Source organism: Motacilla alba, chromosome 5 (genome assembly GCF_015832195.1).
Source record: "Motacilla alba alba isolate MOTALB_02 chromosome 5, Motacilla_alba_V1.0_pri, whole genome shotgun sequence".
Classification (NCBI taxonomy): domain Eukaryota; kingdom Metazoa; phylum Chordata; class Aves; order Passeriformes; family Motacillidae; genus Motacilla; species Motacilla alba.
The window spans coordinates 51,044,893-51,061,605 of record NC_052020.1 but is presented as its reverse complement, the minus strand read 5'-3'; the positions used below and the strand labels follow the sequence as shown (position 1 = coordinate 51,061,605).

The window sequence follows — 16,713 nt, the reverse complement described above, 5'->3', positions numbered from 1 at the left end:
ATCTTTTCAAAACGAAGTGATAATAATACAGTTTTCATCCAGGAATCATATGGTCATGTATTTTGAAGAACTTTCTTCTACTGGTATCTAGATGAAAATGCTGAGAGCATGTTGTGCGGCTTGTGTCACAATCGTTCTAAACTTGAGATGCTATTTTCTTTTTCTCCCTTAACCTGTGGGCCATAAACATGGAACAAAATAGAATGAAATGATTTATTTTTCATCTCCATTAGGAAGGTTGTCCAGAATACTTCCTGTGTCCCTGTTTCCCCAGCCCTTCCCTAGAGCCAGTAGTCACTTCTGGTTGGTCTGGTCTGAGTCACACCTGACAGTTTTATTAGTGCTCATGAACAGCATTGGGCAATGGCTGGATCACTGGCTGACACTTGGCAGTATGTCTGTAATATCACGGATTTGGGCTTCTGGCAGGCAGGCAGCTGACACCCTGGGACACTGGTTTGACAATGGACGTCTCTGTTCATCTCAGAAATAATTGTAACAGAAAAAAAAATAATCTTGCTGTGATAGTCATCTACATAGCAGAAAAAAAAAAAAAAGAAAACATAGCAATTTACCTAGTGTCTGGTCTATTCACTAACAGGTTTCTCAACACTGAAATGGTTCCTCTTTTCTTCCCAAATTATTTAAGAGCAATAAACATACTCGTCAGCTGACTTGTCCTCCAGCGGCTTTGAGAGTTTTTAAAGGGCTGCTTTATTTCCTCTCCTTCATTCCTGGCAAAATCACAAATATCTAACTGAACTCACATTACTTAAATAGAAAGTAATAGAAGAAATGGTTGTACAAGTAGTTCAGGGTCTGGTCACAAATATGCACTAAGCTTCTGGTTCTCCTGGATGAATTTCACCTTGAACAGAGAAAACAATTACACCTTGTTAGCTCAAAAAAGGTAACCATCCTTCTTGTATTTTAGTCAATCCAGCTATAGAGTGAAGTGGAAAGACAAAAGAGGACTCTAAAGAGCCTGATATCTCAGTGGTTATTTATAGCAAAAGAGAATAATCATAAAAAAAGATGAAAATATTTTTGTTTTAGACTGTTATCCTAAAACAAATCACAAACAATTTGACCCAATAAATAACGGAGTGTTTAAAAAGAAAAAAAATACTAATGAAAACATGATTTTTTAAATGTTTCTTCTGGAAGTGTGCTGTGCCAGGTGCAGTAGTAAACATATCTCCTTTAAATCACTGGAGATGAAAATCAGCCATATACTTGAGCTTAGGTGGTTCCTATGGGTTTATAACTCTTTTGTATCTTTTGAGCATTCAGGAAAATACAGCATACAAATTTTTAAAGTATGATTCTGGCTACAGAGGCACAACACATTCTTTTCTGTTTTTAATAAGTCTCTCTCTTTGTGCAACAAATCCTTCTAAAAAATGGTACCAGCAGTGCTAACCAATGGGTAGCAGCTAGAGGCTGGGGGGAGAGGAATTGCTTTGGCTGGACAGAGACTAAGGGATTTGTACACCCAAATTTCTATTGTTTTTAATAAGAATTTGGCTTCAGAAATCATAGCCCTCATATGTATTCAGTCTCTGAGAACTGGAGGTCTCTAACCGCGCATTCCTATCTTGTGGGATCCAATCCCCCCTGGCTGGTGCACCAGCCGGGACAGGCAGGTGTGGCATTGCACACATCTCCCGGCAAGGCTCCTCCCGTGTCAGGGGCAGGTGGCTGCTGTTGTGGTTGAGAGCATCTACTGTCTGACGGCTGGGGCTTAGGGCTGGGGGAAGGAGGAACCCATATCCCACCAGGAGTGCAGAGGTTACTTAACAACCTTAAGAAGGTTTACTGTGTTACAATATGAATTGGTTTTTCTTATTCTTTCAGTGGCTTTTCAGGAGATTAGGAGAGTCTGTATGAAAATACAGGGTACTTGTGCATTCTACCTCTGGTAAATTGTCATTTTGATTCTCACATGGAAATAACTGAAGGAAGTGGAAAAATAAACTTTAAAAAATCCTTTTAATAAAATTGATTTCCTCATTTCTGTTCTGATGGGAAACCTTAGTAAAAATGTGGAAGTATTAAGTATATAACAAGGGGATGCTGATTTATTTTCTAAAGACCTCTGTGATCATTGAGAACTCTGTGTTTAGGATTATTTACAGGAGGGCTAAGTGTTACTGTTATTTTCTTGTAGTTAGTTCATCAGTGGCCAATAAGTAAAGAATGTAACTTGGTAAGGTGTTGCAGGCAAAGGGAATTTTTGCAATAATGTTCACATTTTCACTACCTTTTCGAGGCACTCTTTGATTTGTACAGAAGAGAAGAACGGCATTCACTGTTACATATGCTAATTAAAAAATTCCAAAGGAGTAGATTCTTGAGCAGAACTTCAGTGGTGGTGCAGTTAGTTTAATATATGTTCACTGTAAATTTGTTAGTGTGGGAGATGTAAGAAAAATCTTAGAAACCTTGATCAAGGCATCAAGACAATAGGACACATCATTTTGACACTGGAATTTTTATGGATTGCATGAGTCTGGCTGTACTCCAGAATTAATTCCAGCCTGAATTATGATTCCATTCTGTATCTTCCTTCATGTTAGAAACCTGAGTAGTGAGTGGTTATTACACTGACCTGTATTACGTGCACTGTTTAAGCACGCTGAGTACAGCACATGATTGTGACTCTATTTTTAAGTACACTTCTCTTTTATGTGTTTTTCCTTAGAATGGTTCTGTAGGTTAGTGTTGGACACAATCTGTACACACAGTGTGTGTGGCTCTAGAAGGGAAGTCACACTATCTGCCAGTGCTGAGCATAAATAAGAGGGGAAGGGCTCTCTAAACTGTATGAAAGGTATGAGCAAGCATAATACTTTTACTTTCTTGCCATTACAGCTGCTGCTTTTATCTCAAGAAAATAAATGATCAGGACAGATAAGGTGATGGCTGAAATTCTCCATATGTTTCCATAGATATGCAGCTTTCTGGCAGAATAGCACAATTCTTTGTGCAGGCAACTAAATCACCAGAACTAGCAGGCTAGATTAATGTGAGGAATTGTACCTATTAATGTGAGGAATTATATTTAAATGTCTCTTTAGTGCTTAGGATATCTCTAGGTGTCACTGGCATTTGCCTGCCTTCCCACCTACCTTTTCTCCCTCTATGCCAATCCTTTCTGGGCTAGTTTCTGCTAGTGAAATACCCACAGAACCTATCAGTCTGTTTCTGAGTTTGTGCCACCTGCCTGTGTCCTGACCACATCAATCCCTGTGGGGTTCAGCCCACATCTTAAAACTGAGGGAAATGTGTTCTCATCCTCTTTCTTTTCTGTCTTGCTTGTGGTTACAGAAAAAAAAAGTGTGTAGAGAATATGTATAATTTCATCAGAAAAAGGCCTGTTTTGTGGTGTTGAATCAAGCATTCCTTAGGGTTTTTACCTTTCAGTCAGTAGATGTTGAGATTTTTTGCCTGTTTTGGTGGATTAAAACATTTCACCAGGAGAATGATGTAACACTATCCAGGGCTGAGGTTTTTGTACTTGATGCCCTCCTACTTACGTTCCTGCTGAATTTTACCTATGCAGTGTCTGGAGGGATAAGAAAAATAATGATTTCTAGAAAATCTATCTTAGGATATTTACTACAGAGGAAGGAGAGATAGATGTATTTATTGAGACTAATAGGCATCTAGAAAATGAAATAGTATTTTTTAAAAAGGAAGAAAATTAAAGGGGTGCGTGTGTATATGGATGGTGGGCAGGACAGTGGGAACCTGCTCTGGCATCATGGTGGCTGAATTTCTGCTGGGAGATATAGGTTAAAAGTCTCTCAGCAGAGGAAGAACAGAAAACCAAGGCTAAGATTGAGCCATTTGGGAGTGTGTATCTGTGTGTGAGAGTGTGTGTGTGTGCAATCTTATACTGCACTTGTCTTTGTGTTTCCTAAGGGCTGGTTTAAGCAGCTTCCTGCTTAGTTTGCTGGTGTCTGTGTATTCCATTTCAATGTGCCTAGAGGCCTCTGATTGATTTATGTGTTACTGCCAGCTTGAGACAGCTAATGTGGTTATCACCTCTAGCTGTTTACCCCACCCTTAAAGAGCTAAATAACTCCAGTGGTTCAGCAGCTGGTTTGTGAACAGCTCAAATATCAGCTCAGGGAGAGTGAGGGGGACACTTGGGCACAGTAATCTCACCAGCTGTCTGAAGCTGAGCCATCTCTTCTTGTTCATGTGAACCAGTGTCCCCTCACATGGCACAGACCAGGCACAAAGTACTCTGTGGCCAGGTGCCCTTTGGAATAAAGCTTAGATACAGAAGAAGTAAATGTTACAGTGCTGAAGGTAGCCATTCTAGTATAGTTCATCTGAATGAAAGTGCCTAAACTCTGTGTATAATGAGAAGCCTCATTTGCAGATGCTAAATTGGGAAAGCCCATTCGGAGTGTACCTGGAAATCAGAGACTGGGATTCAGTTACTTAAATATGTCTCTGCTTCTGGACCTGTTTTTAAGATTATTTTCATAACTCTGAGTGGAGAAATGGATACTCTTTTACAGTACAGAGCATTTCTAATGACTCAAATAGGCCAAGTCATGGGGCATTCTAACTTGTTCATTCCTGCCCCATTTTTGCAACTGCCTCCAGCCCAAATAAAAATTAATTTCTCTAAGTGCTCACCTACTGCCTAGTGGATTTTTGCAGTGTGTCTAGAGTCACTTGACTTGGGGCTCTCATCTTAGCATTATGGTTTAGAGAGAGAAAAACTTCTGGGTACAGATGTCAATAGTGTCAGTTGTTCTGGGTTTCTGGGAAATGTCTAGCTGATACAAACTGTGCAAACAAATCTCTACGAAAAGCTATTTTAAATTACAGTTTACACAGTTGAGGAAAAAACTTATGTTTCCTTTTTCTGTCCAAATTGGAATTACATAGGTAGATGCATATAAAGAATGTTTTTCCTTGAAATTATTATCTAGTTATTTTCCATTTCTTTCCCTTTTTCTTTTTACAGTCTCTATGCTTATATAACAGCTCTCAAGAGGAAGCTGCTAACAAGCCCATCTGTTTGTTTGTGCCAGCTGTTTTAGTGGAGGCATGCTGGATGTGACTGAGCTCCACCTTCTTTTTTGAGGTACATTATATGTGAGACACCATAATATAAGGTTCAGTCAGAATGATAGCTGCTTAACCTCTTGGTACTCTTTTCATTAATTCTTTCTTGGATCAGTTATTGTGTTTTGTCTGTCACAAAACTGGGTTGAAAACTGCTCTGGGCATGGAATGTGTCATTCATTTAAACAACATCAAGGCACACTGTTCATGTTTAATTATTACTTTAATGCGAGTGCTAAACTGTTTTCAGTTACATCTAACAAACATGTTTTCTGGGACTGGTTGCTGGCTGACCTCAAGTAAGGGCATGCTAGGCTAAGCCTTGAAACGCTGCATCAAGCTGTCATCTCAAATAGAAGTGAGCTCATTCATCCTCCCGTGAACTATCATATAGATGAACCGATGGAAGCAGGATATATTAACTGCCCACCACAAAGGACATTGCAGTGTGCTGATTTATGATGAGCAAATTCTAGAGTAATCCTATTGATGATGCCTAAAAACATCTGTTCACAGTGTTGCAGTAGCTAAGCTAGGAATACTGTGTAGTAGATGAAAGCCACCTGTTGATGAAATCTTTAAAAACGATATATAAATATTTCTGTTGGTGCTGTTGCATCAGTTCTTTTTCAGGATATCCATTATGGCATGACACATTCAATTGGAAATGGTCAGAATATTTATAGGCCCAGTTCCAGTAGAATATGAGCATGTGACCAATGCTCTTACTTTCAGTTGCTCAAAAAACCAGTTTGATGCAGTGTTTAAAGTGACTGTCATGCTAAAGTAACTTTAATGACAGAGAAAAAAATATCTACAAAGAATTTTTTTCAGAAAAAGGTACTGTAGAAGGTAATGTAAACAGAATATCCTAATATAGAAAGCAAGATCTAAGCTGTGTCTGTGTGAGAGATCATTCTAAAAGATTAGGAGGAAACCACCACAATACCTAATGCCTTGGTTTTGGTAGGATTTGGGGGGTTTTGGCATGGTCCAAATAATGGATTTTGGGACATCCATAATCACTTCATAGGGCTGATGCATTTCAATCTGAAGCTAAGTCAGAGGGCACATCCACTTCAATTGACTTACCATTCAGCCTGATATCATAATTACTATTTCTAAGCAGTTGACTAATATAATGGCAGCACTCCTATAAAGATGCAGACCTGACTTAAAACTTTCTACAGGCATGATCCTAAGGCTTGGGAGACTTGTTTGTTTCTAAGTAACATCTGTTGGGAAAATCCATTATATCTGTCAGTGGATTTGTTTTGACATCTGAGACCAAACTTTCCCGGGTTCTCCTTTTTATTTTCTTCCTTCCTGCCTATCTTTCCTGTTTCTCCACTGAAATGATGCTCATCACTACCCTTTCTTCCTGCCAGTGGTGGTGGGAGCAGCCAGCTGGGCTTAGCTTGACAAGCAGCAAATGAAGCTTATATGTGCCAGGAATGTCTGCCTGTGTAAGTGACAGCCACTAGCTTACCAGTTATTGTACCAGAGTCTTTTGAAAGAGAATTTGTAAGTGGGAATGACTGTGAAACCAGTTGTCTTTTGCTGCCCTTAATGTAGAACCATTAAGAGCTTTAAAATTTCAACTCAACTTTTGAGTTTGAAGAAAGCTCTCTTTGTGAATTTCCTGGCCCAGAGTGCTCTTACTTCATGCTCTTGCCACGGTACTCTGTTGGTTTGTCGTGGTTCTAAGGAATAAATCCTGTTTTAAATTTCCTTGGTTTCTTATAACAAAGGGCTCTGGAGGAAAGAAAATCTTTTAATCCTCCCAGCAATAACCTGACACGACCTTCTAAATACACTATTAACTCAAAAATATTAGCAATATTTTGTAGCTGTCTTAAGAAGAGTTTACAATAGAGATGGACCAAATATTTAGAAGAATAATTATACTTAGTTCTGAGGAAATTAGTATCCATAGCACAATTACACATTTAAAAAGGGCTAAATGTTAAAAACTATTTAAAAAGCCAGGCAGTAGGGTATTGTTCAGTAGCACTGGCAAAATACAGACAGTTTTCTGCATGGTCTTTCTAGGCTTGTGATTTCCTGACTGCCTTAGCACAAATTACTTGCCTTCTCTCTGTTCTTTAGTAACTCCAGTCTGTTTTTTCTTTCCTTCAGAACTGCTTAGCTTTCAGAAGATGTTAAATTATTTTTAATATGCTCAATATGAGATGCTTCTTAGAAGATCTGCAGGAGGAGACAATTTCCTGCAAACCTGGCCCTCTCTGCTATGTCAGTAGGCTGCCAAGAGTTGCACACAGCTTAAATATCAAATAGGTGTCTTTTAAAAATTGAATACTGTTGTATGAGTATAAGCATATTAAAATGACTAATTTGGAAATGAAATTATGGCAGTAAAGAATCACAAAGGTAATAACTTAAAATTAGGTATCCAACGCTACACTCTGACTGGGGGCAGAAAGACGAACCTCAGTGTGAGATGCTCAGCAGAAAAATTCAGAGAAATTTTTTTCAGTAGGAAAAGCTAGAGAAAAGAAATTCAAGCTTGTTTTCTGTCTCTTTGGTTAAAATGCCTGAATTCAGAGATACAATAGAGTTTTGGAGCCTGAAGTTTTTTGTTGCTTTTATGCTTCTCAGGTATGCATTTTGGTACGCAGCAAGCTGCATTTTATTCCCTCACAAAAATACTTGCTAAATCCAGCAGCCTTTAGTTAGCCATTCTCCATAATGAATTTCTATTAAATATCTGATCTAAACCTCGTGAAGTCAGTGAGAATCTTTCAATTGCTTTAAGCACAAATTGCAAAATAGCAGCTAGATCAACAGAGGGACACGGGGGATATGATGCCCCAGAGAAGGATGTACACAGGTATTCCCTGCTGCTGTGTGCCAGATGGTTGCCTTGAAGCTGGTAATAACCGTGCTGTCTCTCTTGAGAGGCGAGTACTCCAAGGGTGGAATTCCCACTTGGAATTCAGATTTGAACCCAGATGAGCAGTTCCAATGGAAGCATAGGCTTGGTTCCAACTCCTCCTCCTGGCATAAGAACATTTTTGGGCAAAGAAGTATAACACAGAATCAGTAAGGTGGGAAAAGAGCACTGGAGGTCATCTAGTCCAACCTCTCTGCTCAAGCAGGGTGCCCTGCTGCACATTATTCAGGATTGTGTCCAGACAGCTTTTGAATATCTCCAGAGAAGGAAACTCCTCAGCCTCTCTGGTTAATCTGTCAAACACAGTAAAGAAGTTCAGCCTTATGTTTGAGTGGAACCTCTTGTGCTTCCGTTTCTGCTTGTTGCCTCTTGTCCTATTGCTTGGCATCACTGAGCTGAGCCTGCCTCCATCCTCTTGTGCAGTACAGAGCAGTATCACAGGAGAAGTGTGGCAGGAACTCTGGTTTTCAGGGCAGCCAGGATGAGGGTGAGAGACGGAGAAATCTTGACTCCATGTTTCAGAAGGCTGGTTTATTATATTATGATATATATTATATTAAAAATGCCACACTAAAACTATACTAAAAGAACAGAGAGAAAGATGCATCAGAAGGCAAGACAGGAATAGAATGGAATGTATAACAAAGTCTTGTGACTGACCAGAGAGTCTGAACCAGCTGCATCCTTGATTTGTTATTAAGTAGAAACACCCAACATTGACCAATGAAGGAAGCACCTGTTGTATTCCACACTTGCAGATAATAATTCTTTACATTTTGAAGCCGAGGCCTTTCAGCTTCTTAGGAGAAGAAAATCATGACAAAAGGATTTTCATAAAATATCATGGCTACAGAAACAGCCAGGTGTGAATTATCTGGGTCTTTGGTGTCCCACTTTTGCAGCCCAGGCCCTCTATCATGGCAGAAGAGAATGGTTGGCACTGTGGAGGCAGGAGCAGAAGCTCCACTGTGTCACTGTTGTGCTGTGGTACTGCTGGCTCTAACACAGCATGTCCCTGTTGTGACCAGCACAATGGCTGTGCTGTCCCTGGTCCCAGCCATGATCAGTCCTCCAGCAGCTATCACTTTTCCCCAAAAGCCTTCTGTGTTTCTTTGAGGGTTGTATTACTGTGTTGACTAGCCTCTGCAAACCCCTCTCTGGACTGTCTTCTCATTCTCCTGCGTGTTACTTTCTTCTGACAAGAAGTAGTTATAACAAGCAAAGTCAAACTCCTGCTTCTGTGTTTGACTCTGGAGGAGATCCCTCAGGCTGTGCGGCCCAGTTCCTCCTCCAACCTTGTCATGCTGATTCGTGCTTTAGCCTGTAGCTTCTATTGTTATATTTATTGCTAAACAAAAGGAGTATTTTCTTGCTCCCTCACTTAGACTGAGTAGAAGATAGTTATGTACACCAGCTTCTAGGAGCTTTGTGGCTGCTGGCTGCTCAGAAGGCTTGCTTGCTGAGCACCACCTCATCTCTAGCAAGGCAGGGTGCAAAAAGCCTGATGGCCTCGCAAATTCAGTAATTTTATCCAAGCCCATATGGATCTTATATTATTCATGGCTTCTGATGGGCTGCATATTCCTCACTGATTTAGTGGTTGACTTGTGATGTTTTTCGATGAGTCAAATCTCTGTAATAGTGACACTACATCCATGTATGTGGTAAATGTGAAAGAAAACAGATGTCTATAAAAATCACTGAGTCTGATTTGGAACGATGAACAGTATTGTGATTAATCAGAACTGTACAGCTCATGAGTAGTATTTTTACAGAATGGGATGGAAATTGTTTGTTTCACACCTATATGATTTCTATCTTAATATTTGGACTTAGTCAAATAAAGTTAAGTACTGGGCTGCTTATTTGGGGAGAAATGGCACAATTGCTATTGAGTTTTGAAACTTCTAGTACAGTCATGCAACCTTGAATTCACTTCAACATTGATTTTTTTCTGGCAATATCGGCACTGTGCTCATATGTAAAGGGAAACAAACAGTAGCCAATGAGTAAGTGTCATCCACAAATGTGGAAAGATAGTGTAGCAGATGCTCCCCAATAGATTTCTCCAAATAAAGCATAAATGTTTTTAGTTTTGTTCTTGCAAGTTGCCTCAGACCGAAGTTAAAACATTTGCTGAACTCTAGATTAAGGACAGAATCCTAATGCAGATTTAATCAGACACTCTGAAGCACAGAGTTACAAAATTCCTGAGATTGGAAGGCAAAGAATTTCGCAAAAATAAGTATCAGCCAAGTCCTATTCCTGTAAGACTGGAGGTTGAATAATGGAAGAGCAGTGGCAGAAAGTAATAGCTGAACACAGAAAAATGAAAGGTCTGACCCTATGAACTAGCTTTAAGGTCATGAACAGGATCTTACAAAATCAAGACAAATTCATTACTGGAAGAAGCTAGGATAAAATCTTAAGCACAGGGCAAGTGTGATGAGTCAGATCTGGTCAAGTGGTGTATACGTGCAAAATTCTGAATAAAAATAATCAAATTAACATGCAGTGAAGAGAGAATTTCCATAATGAAGCCTGTAGTTTCCTGAAGAGACTTCTCTAGATTGCTAAGCATGGTTTGGACAAGTCACAAGACAAAAGAACTCCTGTTTTTTTTGCAAGGCTCTGTGTGCTCTGTAACAGGATTTTGGGAGATGGAGAGACAGTTTGCAGTGCAGGCATATTCTTTTGTGGGATTACCTCCTTTGATTTCAGGACTGAGGAACTCTCATATTCTGTGGAACCCTCTTAAAACCTTGTCTTCTGGCTTAAATAAAAACTACAGAATGTTCTAAATGCAGTAATGAAGATCTGGGTTTTGTTGTACAGAGGTACATAAGATGTATGTTGGTAAATGGACACTGAGTGTAGGTGTTAGATATCTTCCATTTTTTGGTACTACTTTTTGAAAGATATTTCTCAGAATAATGTGAGAAGGCTTGGAACACTGATTTATTCCTGTTGGAAAATCATTCTGCAAATGACTCCAAATTGCAGTAATTTAGAAATCTTGAGGTTCTTTCTATATTTGGATTTGTACATTCTGCAAGCTTTTAGTACAAATAAATGGATCTTTGGTAATTACTTTAATTCTTGAATAAAACTTTAACTGAACTAAATACATGAATGTACCTTACAGGGCTCGGGCTTTGTGAGACATTTCTGCTAAATCGGCTTATGAATTTCCTTTTGATGAGCTTAATTGTTGACAGATTTTTCAAAAGCCAACAACAGCTTGCTTTGCTAGCTAGTATTCACATGAACTGGATAGTCTTGTGAAGTCCTTTATGCAATTTGCATAATATTTTTCTTTTACTGTAAGATGAAGTGAAATCCTTTGTAGTGAACCTAACAATGTTAGACATTGTAAAGACATCAATCCAAATAAAATTTAAAAACCAGAAAAATTACCCTCCCAGCCTGTTATTCATCATCTCAGAATATGCATGGCTAGAAAAAATAGACTTAAAAAAAAAAAAAATTCCCTCAGAGGACTATTTAGAAGAAGGTCCTAAATAATGATATGTGATCTCCTAATGAAGATACGATGAAGATACTTTGCTAGTTTCTTCCGCAGTCCTGCAAATTGAATTTTCTGAGATCCCTCGAGTCAGAAGGCATTACATATGCAAATCTATTCATTAAATCAATAAAACAAATAAGCTGTTTTGTCCATCCATGCGAAACAGATAGATAAATTCTGCATCTTATCTACCCAGAAATTTATGTCGGTGGTAATAGTCTGTAATTTCTGTCTTTGAATTCTACTGTCTGGGGCATAGGTGAGAAGAGAACAAAATGTGAGATAAGCAACAAAATCTCTATCCATTACGATGGTTGTGGGTGTCTGAGTGAAATGAAGCATGTAGAAGCCTCAAAAATAACTGACCCTGTTTTTCTCCAAACATTTCTGAAGAATTCTGTTCCGTTAATAATGCCTTAAAAGTGATAAAGACTATGATCTGTGGATTCTAGCCAAATGAGGCCACATCCTACAGTCCTTGCTTTGTCTTAGTGAAGTAAATTTCCCATGTACTCATGATAAGATGGGGATGAAGGACTGAGTAAGGGTGGCAGGATGGGAAATGGTTTGTCACCTCCGAGACTGCGTTTGCAAACTGCTGGAACCACAAATGAGCTCAGTGTTTAGCAAGATGGTGGATGCCAGCATGAAGCTTGGAAGTGCCAATTTTAATTAAAAACTGCATTTTCAAATCAAGTTCCTTGTTAACAAAGGGTGGGAAATTCTTCCCACCATGTAAGCTTTCTGAATGCTGTATTGACTGTCAAGATGGGTACAGCTTCTCCTTCCACAAAAGTCCTACTACCATCATCTTCCCCACCACCTCCCCCTGCCAGAGGAAAAAGACTACATTGTTTGTGGAATGTCTCCTCGTTCATGTCCTGCATCTAGGCCAGAATAGACAGATTTTATTTTGTCCTCCCCATCCCCCTTTCTTCATTGTTAACAATGGAGTGAACACATGAGATTAACATGGCTCTTGACATGGCTCAGTTGTTTGCCATTTGGAAACTACAGATTTTTTGGTTGTATAATTGTAAGAGGGGGGGAAAAAAGCATAAAAAGATTCAGTCATTTTCTGTTTATTCCAAAGACAGGGAGAACAGAATACTAGGGGAGAGATGGGGGAAGCCAACAACAAAAAACAAATTAGTTTAAGAACCAGCATGTTCCCCTTACTTTAAGGAACACAGTAAACATTTCAAAAGTGCATGCCAGCTCATTATCTAACCCAGTCTTCATTGGCTTCATGAAAAACAGCAGCAGTTAAGCAATGTTTGCCAAAAGCAAATTTGGGTACATGCATTGCTAAAAAAATGTGACATCCGCTCTGTACAGGTTCCTTGATCTGCCATACAGGGGCAAATCAACATTTCATCATTATTGTTTCTCTCTGTTTAGTCCTTTCATGATTGCTCTTCTAGTCTGTTTTGATCATTGTTTATCCAAAACTGTGGTATGACGTATGATTTGAATTGTTAGCCAGAAACAAACCTCTGCAAGCATTTAAATACGCAGAGATAGTTTTGGTTAATATAATCTCAAATGTAATATCTGTTTGCAAGTATCTTTCTTACAAATTTTATTGTTTAAAAAAATCTTAAATGGATGTGAAATATTTATGAATTTCTTTTTCAAGATTTAAGATTTAATTTATCATTAATATAATGTATTTTTAAAAACTAGCTTTGTTTTCCAGTTCAGGAATAGCACAGTATCTTCCTTCTTCAGTCAGTTTGGAGTGGCACATGCAGTTTACAGTTATATTGTTAAAAATACTGTCAAAGCATTTGAATATGCTTTATATTCAAATATTGCCATTTACTGTGATAACAAATGATACAGCATATTTCATGAGTTGTTTCTTATAGATAAGCTACCCATTCCTTAGTAAATACATTCCTCTGTTTGTTCAAAATATATGTTTACAAATATTTTCAATCATATTGAGCTTTGTTTCCTTTGGGAGTAACTCTTACTCAAGAGAAAGGCAAGCATCTATTGAACAATTGTTTTATTAAATAGCTTAAAGAAAAGTTCCCTTCAGAAACCATAGAAGATTTTCCCCAGAGTCCTCACATTCTCTGGTGTGCCTGTTTGGGTCCTGTGGGCATTGATTTCTCTCATCTTAAGTCTCTGCCTTCAAAATTATCAGGTCATTTTAATAAGCTTTATTTTGCTTTGAAATCTATGTACTCTTGTGCCATATGTTTAAAATTCAGAGTTGCTGTGCAGCTCTGATCATTAGTTTTTCTATTCCACATATAGTACATAATAATCTTACTTTTATATGAGCAAAGAAAAATTCTTGTTTACCTGTTTCTTAAATATAAAGTTTCTGATCTTTTAATTTTTTATTTTTTAAAAATAGAAACCCTCTGATTCAGAATTTCTTAATGAAATGGGAAATTCTGTTGGTAGAAAACAATGCCACTTGCTTATGCTTTTGAATCGTTTATCTCATTTTCCCATGGGGAGAAAGAAAACAGCTGGTGAAATTAGGATTTCAAAATGGAAAAAAAAAAAAAGCACCCATTTGACATTTTATCAAAAGCTGGAAAATGCTGGTAAAACTTGTCTTTGCTAATTTTCCCCTTCCTCAAAAATCCTTCTTGTTATTGTTGAATTTGTAAATCCTCATGAGAACCTGGTGACAGAATGCAGATTGGATTTTCTTCTTCTTCTTTTTTTTTTTTTTTTTTTTTTTTTTTTTTTTTTTTTTTTTTTAATGGGGTGGGGGGGGAATGTGTTTGATTTTTTTTTAGGTACTTGTGTCCAAACCAGAGTATATCAGTATGTTCCAATATTTATTTCAGGCTTTTCTTTGAGAAGCAAAGATTGCTTCACTCCCATGGTATGGTTACTTCAGTCAATGCAGTACAATCTGGGAAGGATGCTGACATTGAAAATCAAGGTGTTACACTTTGGAAGCAGTTTTTAAACAACAGGAGAAGAGCATTAACATTGTCAGACAAAATAACTGCACCTTGGCTATTAGTGTTGATGGGGGAAATGTCAGAGGGGGAGTGTAGAGGAGCAGTACATGCTTGTACCAAAGGTCTCAGCGCATTTTTCCTGATAGCAGCCAGCAGAAGGTGCTCAGGGAGAAACATTAGAAACAGGGCAAGGGCAGAGTGATTCTTCCAGCTTCTGCCACTCGGCAGTTTTAGGACTCCCTGTGCTGAAGTTGCATCTTAAGCATTGTTTTTATGAACCACTGAGTGGAGAAGCAACAATAGGAACAATGGATCACTGTTCAGCATCAGTGGCAACTGTGCTTAGAAATAAGTAACAGTGCCACTTCAAAACGCTTGACATGGACAACAGAGACAGAAGAGCCAGGAAATTATGGTGGTGCTAAAGCCACACCCATGGCCAGAGGCAACATCTCACAGCTCCTCCAAGCTGTGAACTCCTTGGGAGCTGAGAATCCCTACCATGCAGAGAGGTAGGAGCCAAGCTCACCATTACATAATGCAGCAACTTCTGCCCATGTGGTGTCTTACTGGGATATGGTGCCTTGATCCTCAGCGCAGGGGTTCCTGCCTGGGTGTTCCTGCTGAGATTTTTGTTTGGTGAGGGCTGGCTGACTTTGCTTCATACCAATACATGATGCCACCAGTCACCTGATCTCTTGAGGTTGACTTCTGCATTCCCTCAGAGTTACTGTCTCATTCTCTGGTTCCTGTTCAAGGATCTGCTTCATGTAGGCTGAAAGCAATCCCATGTCTTTTCCTCTGGCAGGCGTCTTTGTGGCCTCCCCAATAAGTAGCTCTGCATAAGACTTCCAGCACAATGCTTGCCCTAATACATGATCAGTGGTGTGTTTTTTTTTCCACAGAAAATCATTTGGAAAATGACACAGTCTGAAGACTAATGAGAATTCAAAATCTGGCTCCAAATTTGCTCGTGAACCAGTCTGCTCCTCTGCATCTGCAGAAAGGGACAGGTGGGTTGCTGCAGAGGGCTTGGGAAGCTCCTCCTCAGTGAGCCCCACTGTTAGCCAGTCTCTTGACTCTGCTTGAGGCAGTGACTCCTGCTGAGTTCCTGCAAGTATTTTGCGTGCAGCACTTCTCCCTGCAGAGTGGCAACATGCTGGGACACAAAATAGAAGGTCCTGTCCTGGTGTGAGCCCTGCACAGAACAGGAGGGCAGTTGTGATGGATAGGAACTGAGCTGTATTGGTGTTGTGGGTAGTTCCTGCTGTGTTTTGGGGACAGCCTGTGTATGTTTGAAGTTTGCTTGGAGTTGCAGGGTAATGTGCCAACACAGGTTTTTGAATAGCTCCTTGGGGCACAAACAGCCCCATTCATTGCAATACATGGCTCTGAGTGTAACCCAGCTGCCAGACCATCATCATCTGCATGCGCAGCTCTTCTTTGTTTTATTTAATTTTGCTCTCACAAGAAAGCTACTGAACCCCATGTAAATTTTGCTTTGGTAATGATTGTGTTAAATCATAAAAAATGTCATTTGCTGAGACTAAATAAGAATGCAAATTGTAACAGTGTCCATAGCAATAACAAATGAAATGAATTTTTCCCTGTCACTGGTCTCCCTTTTCCTGAAATTGAGATGCTGTGAATGGCAGACCTTGTTTCCTTTTGCAGTACGATTATTTTTACATCCTTTATCTGTGTCTATTGGAAAGAGCAAATAGAAACAAAGCTTCACATTTTTGCTTGAAGATAAACTGGGACATTTTAACAGAGTAACTTCGAATAACTGTTTACTTTTACATTGATCACAGCCAGTTGTCAGTGTTACAGCTACATGGCTAAACTCCCATACTTTTTAATGAGAACTTAGGGGTCAACATCTTTGAAAGTGTGAGAAGGACGGCATTGGTGCAAAGCCGTGGGTATGCTGCTCACTTTGCCTGAGAGACTGAAAATACAGCTGATGTAGGTCAGTCCCAGGGAAGTGGCAAGGCACAATCTGTGAATTACACAGATGTACACAGTTAACATGAAGAGAGTTTTTCTGTATTTGTTTTTCATGGATAAACTTTTACTACCTGCTAAATTTAGACTCAGACTAATTTCTGCCAAGCCAGAGCTGAACCACACCCTTCAAATGTGAAGAGCTGTTGCATTAAATCATTGTTCTTCTCAGAAGGCTCAGTCAAATGAGGACAAGATTGCAGGCAGGTGCAATTTCCTTTTGGAAAATTGATAGA

General features: G+C 39.1%; 1 long non-coding RNA gene across 6 annotated transcripts in view; it reads left to right on the top strand.

The window, feature by feature from the left end:
- LOC119701129 overlaps nucleotides 1–16,713 on the top strand; it is a 91,266-nt gene that overhangs the window by 27,278 nt on the left and 47,275 nt on the right. For 5 of the 6 annotated variants that reach the window (XR_005257022.1, XR_005257019.1, XR_005257020.1 and 2 more), the window contains exons 2-3: nucleotides 4,991–5,110; nucleotides 15,376–15,483. This is a non-coding gene — a long non-coding RNA (uncharacterized LOC119701129). The remainder of the gene's footprint in view (nucleotides 1–4,990; nucleotides 5,111–15,375; nucleotides 15,484–16,713) is intronic. The other variant, XR_005257021.1, reaches the window with a different exon arrangement.